At 41.4% G+C, this 16287-nt stretch overlaps 1 protein-coding gene across 11 annotated transcripts in view; it reads right to left on the reverse strand.

Moving 5' to 3' along the window:
* The window catches only part of HUWE1 (HECT, UBA and WWE domain containing E3 ubiquitin protein ligase 1), a 143611-nt gene extending 127607 nt beyond the window's left edge, over positions 1–16004 (reverse strand). For 7 of the 11 annotated variants that reach the window (XM_049704565.1, XM_049704568.1, XM_049704564.1 and 4 more), the window contains exons 1-3: positions 15870–16004; positions 15570–15670; positions 9611–9747 (exon numbers count right to left, since the gene is read on the reverse strand). The gene's annotated coding sequence lies outside the window, so the exon portion shown is untranslated. Of the gene's footprint in view, positions 1–9610; positions 9748–13147; positions 13504–15569; positions 15671–15869 lie in introns of those variants that run through there. The other 4 variants (XM_049704570.1, XM_049704561.1, XM_049704562.1 and 1 more) reach the window with 3 other exon arrangements.
* Positions 16005–16287: the final 283 nt, after the last annotated feature.

Below are 16287 nucleotides of genomic sequence, written 5' to 3' on the forward strand. Positions count from 1 at the left end.
GAAGAGAGAACTTAGTATTTATCTGCTACCATACATGAGGATTATTATTTTTTTAAATTTAAAAGTAGAAACTGAGGAATACTACTTGGAAGAAAGTAAAAGTGAAATAGAGGACAACAACAGAATGGAAAAGCCTGGGAGTCAAGCTGGGCTTAAATTCCACTTACTAGGTGTATAATCTCAGACAAGTTACTCCAAGTCAGTAACCTCTGTAAAATAAACAACACAGTCTATCTCATAGGATTGTGCCTGGCGAAGAGTAAGCCATATTATTATGTCTTATTTCTTTTAGCTCCAGATTAATCTAAGGGCAGCAATCTTATGCTGGGTATCTCACACACACACACACACACACACAGGATCAAGAGCCAAAAAAAGCTGTTTTTTTCCCCAGCCTTTCTACATGTTATCTGCATATGAAGAACATAAAGTATTTATTAATCTCCAAACTGTCTGCCTTAATTACGGACATAAACTTAACTTTGATGACAAGATTAGGAAGCTCCAGGTCTCACTCTCAAGTTAGTTATAGTTCTCCAAAGGTTAGTCTACTAAATAATGTTCGGGCCATGCCACTTAAGAATCAAAAATTTTAAGTGTACCTCAACTATTCTGAGCTACTTTTAATGAATTTGGAAGGAACAAAGATTCTTTTACATGGTTAATAAGTTATTTATAGCAATTATCAACATGGCAGCAAACTCCTTTCAGAATTGAGAACAATTCCAACTTCACAGGTTTGTTACAAGGATCAAATTAGTTCACTGATAAGAAAGCTTTAAAACAAAGCCTTTAGAAAAAAAGATTATGTCCCAACATATAGACTAAACTGGCTCTGTTTGAGTAAATTTAAACACCACTACATACAGCCCGGCACACAGTCATTTCCAATGTTCTTTAAATAAACCAGACAATGTGAACAATCTGCTGCTTTAAAACATTTATAACTGAAAGGTGTTTGCTAAAACTGTAAGAATAGTATGCAAAGGCACTCTAGTTCCCTGACACAAACTGACTTTGTGACTTTAGGACAATCTGGGCCTCAAACATGTGTAAAATGGAAATATAATAAATAAGATCCCTTAAAACACTGTCTATAACACTATGCCTTCAGTTCAAGACAAATGTTAAAGGTATTAAACATGAACAACCTGAATTATTCTCAAAACCTATAGAGCAAAAAGTAACCAACCCAGTTTGCTACTTGGCCAAATTCCAACTTAAAAAAAAACTATTAAAAAATATTAGGGGCTTCCCTGATAGCGCAGTGTGTGAGAATCCGCCTGCCAGTGCAGGGGACACGGGTTCGAGTCCTGGGCCGGGAAGATCCCACGTGCCACGGAGCAACTAAGCCCATGCACCACAACTACTGAGCCTGCGCTCTAGAGCCTACGAGCCACAGCGACTGAGACCACATGCCACAACTACTGAAGCCCGCGTGCCTAGAGCCCAGGCTCCACAACGAGAAGCCACCACAATGAGAAGCCCGCGCACTGCAACGAAGAGCAGCCCGCGCTCGCTGCAGCTAAAGAAAGCCTGCACGCAGCAACGAAGACCCAACACAGCCAAAAATAAATAAATAAATTTTTTTAAAAAAAGTATTAGAAGGGGCTTCCCTGGTGGCGCAGTGGTTGAGAGTCCACCTGCCGATACAGGGGACACGGGTTCGTGCCCTGGTCCGGGAGGATCCCACATGCCATGGAGCAGCTGGGCCCGTGAGCCATGGCTGCTGAGCCTGCGCGTCCGGAGCCTGTGCTCCGCAACGGGAGAGGCCGTGACAGTGAGAGGCCCGCGTACCGCAAAAATAAAAAAAAAAGTATTAGAAGATAAAACGCAGGGAATTATTCTTGTAATCTTGGCAAAGAAAAGATCTCCCAAGAAAGATGTGAAACCTAGAAACCATAAACAAAAGAATTTGACTACATAAAAATTCCAAACCATAGAAAATATCTGCAACAGGAAAAATAAAGGGTTAATATTTCTAATATACAAAGAACACCCAAAACTCACTAAGACAATCTTATTGAAAACCAAGTAAAAGGGAACTTGTAATTTGCAGAGGATATAAACATTTGCTTATCCTTATTAGTAACTACAAAAATGCTAATCAAAACAAGGAGATGTGATTTCTCGCTCAACAGACTGGTTAAAATTAAAAGGACCAACTGTATCTTGTTTTGGCAAATGTAGGCGGAGAAAAGGACACTCACAAACACTTCGGTGGAAATGGCAATTCTATATAGCCTTTCTGAAGGTCATTTTGGCAGTACCTATCAAAAAATTAAATGGGTACCACCCTTTGATTCAGGATGAATTCTATTTCCAAGGCTCAACAACAGGGAATGATGAAATTATAGCAGATTCATGCTTTTGGGATGCAACGCAACCATTAAAAAGAATGGAGTCCAGCCATGTATTCTAATGTATAAAAATACGTATAGTACATAAATGGATAAGCATAGTATGTAAACGTTAAAGCTATAAAAGAATATGTACACATTGTTAACAGATATAAAAGGAGACCATCATTTGTGGGGGGGTACTAATTTTTAACTGAAATGTTTATTTTGTTTGAATCTTTTTTTTTAATAGCAAACGTCACTTTTATAATTTAAAACAGTTGAAAAGGAAGGGAAAAAAAGATGAGCTTAGAAAACATCACTTTAATTTGAAAGTTTTACAAGCAGGAAATTTAGTCACATCTATAGATTTATAGCATCCATAAATATGCATGAAAACATGCAACCAAATCAAATTGTCCCATGAAAGAGCTCCAAATTGACCTTATGTTGAAAAGTAATAACCATAGTCAAAAGGGCAAAAGAAACTAAGCCTTCTTTGAACTTCTGACTTTCTCATTTACCTTTCTACTCCCTTAAATTTCCTCCATTTTTTGGGTTAACTTTCTTATAGGAAGGGGGCCACTTATTTTGCACTTCTATGGATGACACCTGCTGGCATATTTAGAAATACAGATAATAAATTCAGTTTCAAGGAAAGATACAGCATAGTGGAAACATACCAAACTAGATAACCTGGTTCAATGGCCAACTCCACCCCTAAGCAGCCATGTTACCTTGGGCAAGTCATTTCCCCAAAACCTGTGCCTATAAAATAAGGAGTTTGATGTAGACAATACCAAATATAAGGGTCTTATCCAGCTCTTCTGTTGGACATGGAGAAGACTACCGCCACTGGTAATTTGTTTTGCTAGAGGTAGATATGTGAATTCACCCATGCAGGCAGTCTGCCTTTACTTTTAAAAAGCAAAAATCTAAAATCCTCTATGTAAAAGGTTGTATTCAAGTGACATCTATACCTCTCCAGACTATACTTCCTTTTAAGGCTGGCCTCACCAAGACAGTTAAGGAAATTTGAGAAGCAGGGAACTGGAGCTCCAGATTAGGTCAACAGACTGCAAGGCACTCTAAGCTGGAGTAGTCAAGCTAGTCCCTGTAAAACATGGCAGCAGATATAGATACAAAGAGAGAGGCATCTATAACAATGATACTGGATATATCCAGGTTTATACTCTTCTCTTATACTAATGTATGTCCCTAGCTCCTTGTACTTAGAAACACTCAGAGAATGCTTGTTGAACTGAAGAGAAGTAAGATGTGAGAGGGAAAAAGAAGATATAATATTAACAACAATAACAACAAAACCAACAATGGTTTCCAGTTTATTGAGGCCTTACTATGTGCCATATGCTATATTTTATACAATATATGAAATGTTATAAGTGCTACTCAAGGGCTTCCCTGGTGGCACAGTGGTTAAGAATGTGCCTGCCAATGCAGGGGACATGGGTTCAAGCCTTGGGTCTGGGAGGATCGCACATGCCACGGAGCAACTAAGCCCATGCGCGCCACAACTACTGAGCCTGCACTCTAGAGCCTGCGAGCCACAACTACTGAGCCCACGCACCTAGAGCCCGTGCTCCGCAACAAGAGAAGTCACCGCAATGAGAAGCCCATGAACCGCAACGAAGAGTAGCCCCCGCTGGCCACAACCAGAGAAAAGCCCGCACACAGCAACGAAGACCCAACACAGCCAAAAACAAAAATAAATAAAAATTTTAAAAAGTGCTACTCAAGTATGTTAATAGTGGTGATACTGATAACCATTAGGAAGACTCATGGGTTACTAAGGTTACAGGAGAACCTTGAACAAACTAAAACACTAGGGGGCTGTGTAGCTGGAGGGTGGGAGATCAAGGCAATCAATGTACTGCACACCACCACAGAACTGGGTAGGACCATTCAGGGGGTATGAATGTGACTCCAAAGGCTTGGCAAAGCAAAAAACTACTCTGGTGGAACGTTCAGTTATCACTGGCCAGAGACTTAGCCCCCAAATGATCAAAGAACAAATACCATTCCTCCTTAACCACAGACTTGAAGGATCCAGACAGGCTGTGCTAACTGGCCATCAGTTCACCACTGTGACTGCCCATCTTTGAGCTGTCAGAGGGGTTAAGTGAAATAGTATGTTAAAGAAATTACCATATACTTAACCACCTACAGTATACTAACACCTTATATTTTCACATTTAACCCCAATAAACCCATAAATAAGGTATTTTTCCCAGATGAAGCAACTGATAGGTTAAGTTAACTTGTCCAAAGGGACAGAACTAGTTAAGTTGCCAGAAAAAAATTTAAAACCCGAGCATTTATTCTGCCTTTCTTATATAAACTATAAATTATTCCAGCCAATACATGAAAAGAAAATGAGAGTTAAAACACCATTTTGCAACTCTCAATGAATTAATAATGGATCTAAGCTTTGGGCAGCAGTGGCTGTTAACATCAAAAAGAAAAAAAATCCAAGACACCACTACAACCTAACAAATGTAAATGAACACACCACCGCCAAAGGGAATGAATCTGAATTTATAAAGCCTCTGGATGTAGCTATCAATTTTTAGGAAATATAGAGGACAGAAGAACATATTGAACTATACTGAGTATGCAATCAGCAAAATTCAGTCTGGGAAATTCTACAGGTCAAATGGCCTGAGTTTGTCAATAGACAAAGTATAAAGAAAAGGAAGAAAGGGAAGCTACAGATACTTAAAAGACAAACTGAGTTTTTAAAAATGGACAAATTATACTGTCCAGGGATGCACACTTGTATGATTAAAACCATAAAAGAATGCAAAGAAGTGACTACTATAAAGTCAGAACAGTAGTCACTTTCCAGAGGGAGGGAGGATACTGTGATGGGGATGGGCACATGGAGGGACTTCTAGGGTGACAGGCAAAATTCTATTTCTTGACTTGGGTGGTAGTAACAAAAGTGCTTTAAGATAATTTATTAAACCATATATTTGTTTGGGGATAGTTTTCCATATTTGTTTTCTATTTTTTTAACAATAAAAGGAAAACATTTTAATCACATTAAAGTTTCCCACATATAGTAAGATTCCATTTTGTATGAAATGCCCCAAATAAGCAAATCTATAGACATAAAATAGATTAGTGGTTGGTTGTGAGAAAGGAGAAGGGGAGTGATTAATGGCCACTGGGTTTCCTTTAAAGATGATGAAAATGTTCTAAAATTGATGTAGTAATGGTTGTACAACCATGAACATACTAAATAAAAACCACTTGTATACTTTAAATGGATGAATTGTATGGTATGTGAACTATACCTCAATAGAGATGTTAATAAAAGTCTAAGACACCCCAATTAAGTCAAGACACACTTTAAAAATAAAACTGGGGCAGAGCCTGAGAATCTGCATTTCTGACAAGTTCCCAGGTGATGGTGCTGATGCTGATCTGGGGACCACATTTTGAGAACCACTGCAATGAAGGATTTCAAAACTGCTTCTAGCTGAAGGCAGTACTAATCAGCACTGAAGAGTCAAGTGTTTTACTCAGGGACTGGGAAAGTAGTCCTGAATAAAAAGTTAACACTTTGTGCCAAGCACTGTTCTATTCTACTGGTTCCCTGACCATTAACACCAGCATCTCCTTGGGAACTTGTTGGAAATGCAAAATCTAGCCCCACCCCGACCTACAGAATCAGAAACTCTGGGGATGGGGCCCATCAATCTGTGTTTTAGCTAGCCCTCTAGGTGATTCTGATGTTCCCTAAAGTTTCAGAACTACTGTTCTATGAACTTTATATGCATTAACTCAGCTAAACTTCTCAAAAACCCTATGAGGTAGGTAACACTATTATTACCATTTTATAGATTAAAAACTGTGGCACATAGGTTAAGTAATTTTCACAAGATGACACAGCTGATAAGCAATGGAGTTGGAACTTGAACCCAGGGAGTTTGGGTTCTTAATCACTGTGCTGAAAGCTCTTTCCACCTATAAGAATTCAATCAGCAGAATGCAGTAATAGAAAATTAGTAGGGGAAGTTTAAAAACAAACAAACAAAAAAAGCAAAGACGGGAATTCCCTGGTGGTCCAGTGGTTAGGCAGGACTCCACGCTTTCACTGCCAAGGGCCCAAGTTCAATCCCTGGTCAAGGAACTAAGATCCTGCAGGATGCGCGGTGTGGCCAGAAAAACAAACAAAAAACAAAGACCAGGAAAAATACACCTCACTATAAAGACAGGAAAATAAGAAAATAATGGTAGCAAATAAGTAATCATTAAAGCAATCTTCCAAATGTGTTCCAAAATATAAGCAGCCACCAAATACAATATACCCAAGTATTTCCAGAGCAATTATCTTGGTACCTAATTATAAGGACTTAAAATTTGTGTTATGCTAAAGATGGTACATAAATTCATGGCAGTATGTTCACACTTACCAATCTTTAAAGTCTAAATGATTATACTAAGAAGTCATTCCAGAATAATTTGCATCTCCCTACTCCTTGTCCCTTTCAGTCACTACTTAAAGATTACTGAAAAGGAAAAACTGCTTTCTTTCAATATCTAAGATTATACAATCAGAATCTCAGAGTTGAAAAAGAATTTTCACATTCACCTAGTCCAGTCAGCAATCCAAACTGAATCAATCTACAATACTAATCTCCATTTAAAGATATACTAATAAGAAGTTGAAAGAAATTCCAATTTTCTGTAAAATCACATTCTGGAACTAATCCATGTCACCACTGTAATTTTTAAAGCCAAATGACTAAAACTTTTAACTAAAAGTTGAAAATGCTCAGGTTAACAGCTCAAACAAAACCTACAGCTGTTTTACTCAGAGAGAACCACTCCTTCACTATCTGAAAGTGTTTCTATACCAAGCTGGTCAACAAGTACATCACGTTTTAGCAACTCAACCCTTATGACACATCAAATGAGAGGGCTTCCAAAGAATCTGAGCTGAATTATCCCTGACATTAACATATAAACATCTGATAACCGGTCATTGAGGAAACAAGTCAGAGAACAATATAGCAAAACACCCAATTGCTTGTTACTGTCAACTTTACAGATAGTGAGATCACTGTAAAGCAGCCAAATATGATTACAGCTACACATCAGATTTTAACAATTTAATCAAACTGCAAGAGAGGTAACGTAGAATGTGAAAGGCAAATATATTCAAAGCAACCAATTCTGGCATTTCAGTAATACTCTGAATCCACGGTTGAAAACACACAACAAAAGGGAAAAGCAGCAATAGATTTCCATTGTAAACTTGTAATTCTGGAAACAATTCAAATATTGAAATGTCTACTGTGTGCAAAGCTCTCTCCCAAAACTCTAGTTATCCTAGTTTCACAAACTCAGGATTACAAGGTTTAAGCGATATTGTTCAAACTTCCTAACTACAGAAAACTCAGGACAAGGGTAAATGTCTAATCACTATACATAATGTGCTCAAATTCTTTTCTTGAACAAATGGATTTCACTGTAATTCCCAAGAAATCACTTCTTTAATACCTAGTCAATTTACAACTAAGGATCTGATTTCTCCATTAATGAACAAAGAACTGAAAAGCCTGAACTCATGATCCATAGCACTGATGATTCACAATCATATTTCATCTAAATACCTCAGAAACTTTCATTCATGACCTCTAACCTTCTCTGCCCCTTCAACTTGTAATCACTCTCATTTCAAAGGTAGGCACAAGTGGCCTTGCTCTGCCCCCAACGTGTGCTTAAGTCAAAGGCTGACTGGAGCATATGTGCCCAACTTCCATTCTCAGGTTTTGACCATGGAAGGGACATGCAGTAGATCCTACGATGGCCAATGCTGAACAAGGAAAGAAATGAACAGTTTAAAGGACTCTATGTTGGGGGAACAGCATTTCCAGAAGAAATAAAATGAAACAATAAATAACCACAGGAAAACTACAGTTGTGTATAATAGCTGAAAATCAGGATGTCTAAGTGGAAGCTCTCAAAAATTGTTTAGTATTGCCATTTCAAAAACTGTATTACAGCCAGAGGAACTCATCACTAAGTCTTAAAAGCTTAGAAGTTATGGGTCAGAGCAGCTGAGATACCAACATCAAAAGAATAAAAAGCAACATTATAAGATAGTATAAAAATAACTAAACTACCTAAGGAAATTGAAACCATGATGAAAAACCCCAAAGGCACAATCAGGTCATTATCTAGGAAACATTAGCTTCTTCCACAAGGAGGCCTACTTTTCATGTGGAGCAGTAAGCAGGGCCAAGACATGGAACTGAAGTCAGGTATCAATTAAATCAGACTCTGCCACAGAAAAAGGAACCCATGACTAGTTATTTTGGGATAGTGCCTAGGCCAGCAGTATCAACTCCAACTGGGATATAGGAGATTACTGCCATTGTTCCATTATAATGGGGTCCTCCAGGGTCTTTAATTTAGTAAGAATGGGTTAGATACCACTTTGAGAATGTAATCACCAAATGTGGGGGAAACTCTACAGGATAAGTTCTTCAACAAATAAATTGGAAGAAAAAGAAAAGGGAGGGAACCTGCAGATTAAAATAGATTTAAGAAAGATATCAATCTTCCTTTGTGATAAATGGACTTTCTTTGGATCCTGATTCAAACTAAAACTTGAACACTAGCTTCATATTTGATATTTTAAAAAATCAGTTAATTTTTTATCATACTGAAAGTCTTAGCCAGTGCAATACAGTGAGAAAAAGAAAAAAAATCAGTTAATTTTCTGAGTTGTGGTAATGGTTTTGATGTTTAAAAGAGCCCTTTATCTTTTAGATACAAATATTTTGCAAATAAAAAGAGAACAGCAGGGGTTTATTTCAAAATAATCCAAGGGGTAGGGAGTAAGGGGCCTCAGTGGGTAGAAGTATAGATGAAAAAGAATGGCTGCAAGTTGGCAACTGTTAAAGCCGGTGATGGGTACACAGGGGGATCATTATATTATCCAATTTTTATATGTTCGAAAAATTCCAAAAAATTGGTTAGACATAGTATCTTGCAATTTTATTTTTTGAATGATTCTTAGAGTGACTTAAAAAATCATGTACAGACAGAATTCATTTAAATTTTAATTTAGTAATGAGCTCCATTTAAACACAAGAAACAGCCAGTACCACATCAGATCCAGACAATGGAAGAAACCAAAGTATCTCAATTACAGAATGGAAATACATACACCCCCACCATCTCCATTCCAGGAAGTATAATACAAATACTACCCACAAAGATCCACAAAAACTAACCTAAAATCACAGCCAATCATACTCATCCTGGTAGGAAATCTCAACACTGCTCCAACAGCTTCCTGAACCTTCCTGACCAAGTTGGTCTGCTGGTTCCTCTGGAGTGCTAACCCACTCAGGTCAGACTACTGGAGGACCTACAAAAAAAAAAAAAGGGAGGGGGAGAGATACACAACACATTTATTAGGGTGTGGGGGAGCTAACCATTATATCAACGTTCAAACATAATCACAGTTATTATTTCTTAAGCAATAACCCTCACATAACAATTTTCATTTTTTAGGACCTGCTTTGAGCAGCAACAAGAATTCAGAACCAAAGCTAAAGCAATTCTTCTGACATTTAGACAACATCCCTGAAAACTCAGCTCTCAATTCCAATGAAATTATAGGGAATAGTGATTATTTTATAGACGAAGTTATATCCTTGTTGTGAATTGATAAAACAATGTTGAATTTTTTGTGAAAAAAACTGCACACATAAATTATTTTTCACCTTCATACATGCTTTTTTGGCCATACTGGGAAACAAATGATAAACACCCTGGAAACTCAGGTTGAACTCTGCCACTGAACCTTAGACAGTTTTTAACTGGTATTGCCACTCCTTCCTCCCTTCTCAGAGACCACCTAGAATAAATTAAACCTTTTAGAGGTCACACCTAGATTATCATTCCCAGATTTATTCTAGTTCCGAATGACAAAAGTCAAATTAAGGTTTAATTTCTAATCACTGTGAAAAACACCAAGGCAAAATCTCAAAACAGAAAGCGATCTCTTGTCCTCCCATGAAAAAGGGGGAAAATTACATTACCTCCAAAGCACTTCAAACTAAATAAAGCAAACCCTAAAGCGCAAAACCAGTGTCTGCATATAGTTAATTAACAGATGGTTACCCATGGTAAAATTTTAATCCTATGTAAACTTTTCACCATCATATTCCTATTTCAAATCCCATCATCCATCCAAGGTAATTAGAAAAAAGCACTCATTTTAATATTGGTCTAATTAAAATATAAACAGTAAGGAAAACTAACATCCAAATTGAATACAGTAACTTCTACTTAGTAAAGAGTATTAGAAAATATAAAATGGCAAAAACACAATAGGGGATAGTGTATTAAAGAACTGTCAGTAATTCACTTTGGAAAAGAAACTTGGTATCCCAAACAACCTTTCTAAATCCTCTCAGATAGAATTATCCTGCTCAGGTAAGCCCAAATAACAGATCCCCACACTGATCTGAGGGACCAAAGAAAGGAGGTAGGGGAAAAGCAGTAGGAACACTTAAAAACTAGCTAGCAGATGTTCTCTTTCTTACTGTGAAAAGCACAGCACCAAATTTCATTACTTTCATAGGGTGAATGACAGGACAGACCGACTTTGAAGGAGTGGAAGGAGGGTGTAGGCAAGAGACGAAACATCCCTTCCTAAAGGCAGAACACCTGGGTGTGGTTCTTGACAGGAACATTATGGCCAGGGGTCATTCCAGGAAGGTGATTTTGCATTAAAACTCCTAGACCAGAAACATAGGTAGGAATCACATTCAAACATAATAAACCACTGGAGATAAAAAGTTTGGCTTACGAGGGGGGAAAATATACAAAAATGATAGGACTGGCCTAGAAATATACTAAAAATTTACAGTTCTTTGACTGTTTCTTTAAACAAAAATCTCCTTTCCCAGGTCATAAAACTACCATATGACACAGGTGCATCTGCCAACGTATTTTTACACCAAGAAAAAGTAACCACAATTTAGTGTATGCCTACCATAAGCCAGGTACTTTATAAATTGTTTAATTCTAACAACTATTAAGAGCTACTATCCCCATTATACAGATGAAAAACTGAGAATACGAAAAGTAATTTCCCCAAGGTTACAAAGTTTGATGTGAACCCAAAGCACACAGTATTTCTACCATACCAAGCTGCCTCCCTTGAGTGGGAAATGTTGGTGTCTCCTCAATATACGCAACTCTGGGGCTAAAAGAAAACAATGTAATCTAAAAAGGAAACAAATGATAGGGAATTGTCTATAGTAATCGTGGAATGGCGGGGGGGGGGGGAGAAAAAAAGTAGAACAGGGCAATGATTGAGGGGCAAGACATAATCTATCAAAGCTATTTTATTTTCCAGCACATGGGGGGGTAAATGTAGTGGAGACTGACAGGAGGCTACCTTTCTCTCTAGGGGATTCAGCTCCCAGAAAAACAGCATGGGGGGGCGGGGAATAGAAGAAGTAATAAATCCTTAACAATTACATGAGAAACATGTAAGAGGTGGTTAGCAGCAAAAAAAGATGTCCAGACCAAGAGGCCACAGGAACTCAGAGCAAGGCAGGGAAAAGGGGCGGTTCCCAAGCTTGCAAAGGGGATGGGCGGGGCGGGGGGGGAAGAGCAAAAAGTTAGTTCACTGGAGGGTTATTCTCTACAGCCTTTTTAGAAGTTTTTTTCCCCCTTTTTTGAGAGGAGTGGGTGTTTATGAGGAAGGAAAGGCTAACGGCCCCGAGAACGAAGAGGTCACAAAGACTGCAATCATCCAACCACCAACCCATTCATTGTTCCACCTAAAAATGGTTGAGCAGCAGAGTTGGAGAAATCAGTGCCCTGTGCTCCGATCAGGGTCATACAGGCTTGAAGGCTACTATGACTCCATCCACGAAGACGGAATAAATGCAGGGAACAGGAAAGGGTCTCTAGTCAATGCCTGTGTCAAGTGGATCAATTGGGGGGGGCGGGGGCGGGACGGATTAGGAGACTTGGGCTAAGCTCTGCCTTAGCAGGACCGGGGAGGGGATGACAGGAAAAAGCTTTGACTCTCCCTCTTAAATACGAGCCTCAAATATCCATGTAGATGAGGAAGATTCAAAGGGACGGTGGAATTAGGGGAGAATGGGGAAGGAATACGTCAGAGGCACCAAAGCTTGACCCGCTCTATCTTAGTTCAAAGACCATGGGAGTTGGGGAAGTACAGCCCACCTCAAGAAAAACTAGAGGATTCATTCGGGCCCCTAAGGAGCGGAAAACCGAGGCGAGCCCACAAAAAGGTAGGAGGAGGGAATCAGTCATCGTAGGTTGGTCCCATCTCCCCCGCTGCCAAATCTAACCCCCCACCCCACTCCCCAACGAACTTCAGGACTCCCGCCCCCCACCCTTCCCAACCCGCCCACTGCGGCGGCGACAACGGAGGCGTTGACCGATTGGTGGGGTAAAGGCGGGCCCACACGCGGCTGAGGCCCGGGAAATGGTGTCGCCTCAACCAACTAGAGACGGAGTGGTCTTCGCCTCAGGTTCGGCTTATTGGCACCTCGGCTTTTCGCCAATCGTCACCTCCTTAACGTCGGGTACCTGAGAGGTGTCACAAACGCGGAAAGCCAACATCTCAGTCCCGGGTCCTGGCCGGATAGACATCAGCTTCCGCCGCCATCTTAACAGCAGGCGAACCGACCCTAGTCACTGCCACCCCCCACCCGAGGTACCTCCGCCATCGCCAACGGATTCCAAGAGAACGTAACCCCGCTCCCGCGAGAACTCACCGGCTAGGAACAGCATGAGCCGAAGACGCTGCCGCCGCCTCCGCGGCTACTGCAGTCTGTAGCCGAACCGCAGCCGCCTCCGCGCGATCCCGCGAGAACCTCTACCCGACGGGAACAGCCTGAGCCCAGCCCTTCACAGACCCCTCCTCCCACCAAAGCTGAAGTCGCTACGGCTCCGTTCTCACCCTACGCGAAGCAAAAAGCAAATGACGCACAAACTCACGGAGAGCCAAGGGGCGGAGCCACTCTGCCGCCGCCGGCTCTCGCATGCGCGATCAGAACTATCGCGATAATACGTTTTGGTCTCCGCGAGACCTTCGACTTCACCGCAGGATGCCGCCCGCGCCTCGTCTTTAGGAAATGCGAGATCTCGCGAGACCTGGGGCACGCTCCTAAAAAGGAGAGAGGCGGGGCTCCATGAAAATGACTGGGAGTTTTCAGGGGAAGGGAGGAACCTCCCGTCCTGCAGGGATCTCGCCTACCACGAGGTTTCCGACCCACTGCGGAGCTGGCTGCCAAACCTCGCGATGACACAGCTCAGCGCCAAATCTCGGCCATGTCCTGAAAACTGCCTCCGCCCCCGATCTAAGGTGTCTAGAGCCTAGTGCTTGAGGAAAATTTAAAAAGTCAACCTGTTTATTCTCACGCTTCCGGGCAGAGCTGTACCAATTAACCAAACTCCATGCTGGAAGAGAAGCAATAGATCTCCCATTGTTACCTAACTCCAGGAATCACATATTATTTTGGACTAACACATAAAAGACGTTCTATCTCACAATAAGCACGCAAATGCAAATGAAAACAATGACATAACATTTTTGGCCCATTAGATCGGAAAAAAAATTTTTTAAGACCGATAATATCCAGACTCCTTCCCTCGCCGCACTGCAGGCTACTGAATCCATCTTAATCTAACTAAAGGCTCATATCGTTAGTTCTAGCTCCAAAGCCACAAATTTTAACTCCTGAGGCTTTACCTTGGCATAACCAAAAGATCCAATAAAGTGGTTTTCTCCAAACAAAGAGGTCTGCCCTCAGGAAAAATTCAAGCTTCCAAGGCGGGGGTGGGGGTTGGGGGGGAGTGCGTGCTTGAAGCTTTTAATATGGCAGTTTTTCCACGTCTAGCCAACAATGTTTCTCCAATAAATCTTGGGAGCCAATCTGGCTCGATTTGTGGGCTTTCCTATTCTAATGCATTGTTCTGTCTATTCTAATTTATATAATGTTCCTTTAGAGTACATTTTAATAGCTGGTAGTACGAGTACCCCATCTTTACTTATCTTTAAAATATTTTCTCGGTTGTTCTTAGCCATATTTTTTCTGGATGAACTTTAGAATCATATTAAGTTCCAAACACTTGGTATATTTATTGAAATTGCATGAACTGTATAAATCAACACAGAAAAAATGGACATCACTACAAAATTGAGCCTTCTTATACAGAAGCACAGTATCCCCTTCTTCACGTATGCAAACGTCCTTTCATTATATTCCTCAATAAAGTTTTGTAGTTTACTTCTAGGTATTTTTATTCTTTTTTCTTGCTATTGCGAATGGGGTTTTTTTAGTGTTAAATTTTCGAAATGCTTACTGCTTATAGATAGGAAAACTATCGATATTTGCCTATTTAGTTTTGTAATCGTACAAATAAAAAATATGTTCAACTTCACAAGTAATCAGGGAAATGCAAATGAAAACAATGACATACCATTTTTTGCCCTTTAAATTAGCCAAAATTACAAAGGTTGATGATAATTCGTGTTGGCACAACTGTGGAAAAATGGGCATTCTCGCACAACATTGAAGAGTGTAAATTAGTATAGCCTTTTGGGAAGGCAGTTTGGATAAATTTATCAAAATTCAAAATGCATAAACATTTTGACCCAGCGATTACTCTTCTAAGAATTTCTCCTACAGAAATACTCATACATGAAATATACACACACACACACACACACACACACACACACACACACACACACACACACACAAGCCCATTCATTATAGCATTGCTTGTAATAGCCCCTTCCCTCCCCCAAAAGGGAAACAAGCCAATGTACATCAATCGGGAAATAGTTAAATAAACTGTAGTACAATCATACAATTCAGCTGTTTATAAATGAGATAAATTTAGATTCCCTGATATAGGAAGATCTACAAGACATATTGTTAAGTTTTTAAAAAGCAATTAGCCGAAATGAATGTGTGTGTGTGTGTGTGCGCGCGCGCGTGTGTGTGTAGTACCATTTAGATACCAAAACCTACATATACGACGCCTAAGTAGTTACCCGCGAAGCCTGCCTGCCAGCCCCTCACCTTCCCCCTCCTCTGAGGCCGCCTTCCTCGAACCCCTGAGAGAAACGCCGAAGGCCCGGCCTTTACTCCCTCTCTAGGGCCACTTGGCCACGACTAATGCCGGTACCTCGCATCCCCACTGTCGGCCGCTCTCTCGCCGCACTGCCGGCCGCTGCCGGGCTGCCCCCGAAGATGCGGCGAGCTCTCTTCACTGGCGCCGGCCGAGGCCTGGGGGAGGGGAGAGAAGGCGGGGTTGAGGGAGGGCTGAGGCAGGCCGCCGGGTTCCTTCACCAGCCTCTCCCGCAGGCTCCCCAAGGCCGCCACCTCCGCGCCTCAGCGCAGGGTCCCGTGGGAACATCCCCCAGCGAGGAGCAGAGGACGGCTGCGAGAGCAGAGCCCGCCCCCCAGCCCGGAGGAAGACGCTCACCTCGGCGGCACTAGCAGGAGCGTGCCGGGTCCGCGGCTCTGCTTCAGACCTGCTCCCCTCGCTCGCCCTCCGTCGAAAACCTCCCCCTCCGGCTCTCCTCATACTCGTTCTGAGGCTCCGCCCCCAGCTCGAGAAGCCCCGCCCCTGCCCCCTGGGAGGGCACTCCCTCCGCGGTGAAGCCGGGTCCCCTACGGGGGACCGCGCCTGAGGTACTCCAGGCCCAGCAAACACAACCGTAGAGGATAGTAGGGTCACTAAGGAATTGGGAGTTGATTCGAGGCACGATGGAAACCGCTGAAGGGTGACGTGATTTGATGTGACTAACGTTTAAAAATTAATCTCTCCAGCTGCCTAGCGAAGAATGGGGGACGAGAGGGCAAGCGGGGACACCGTGTGGAGGGCGGGAGATGATGGGGGC

This window comes from Orcinus orca, chromosome X (genome assembly GCF_937001465.1).
Source record: "Orcinus orca chromosome X, mOrcOrc1.1, whole genome shotgun sequence".
NCBI classification, from domain to species: Eukaryota; Metazoa; Chordata; class Mammalia; order Artiodactyla; family Delphinidae; genus Orcinus; species Orcinus orca.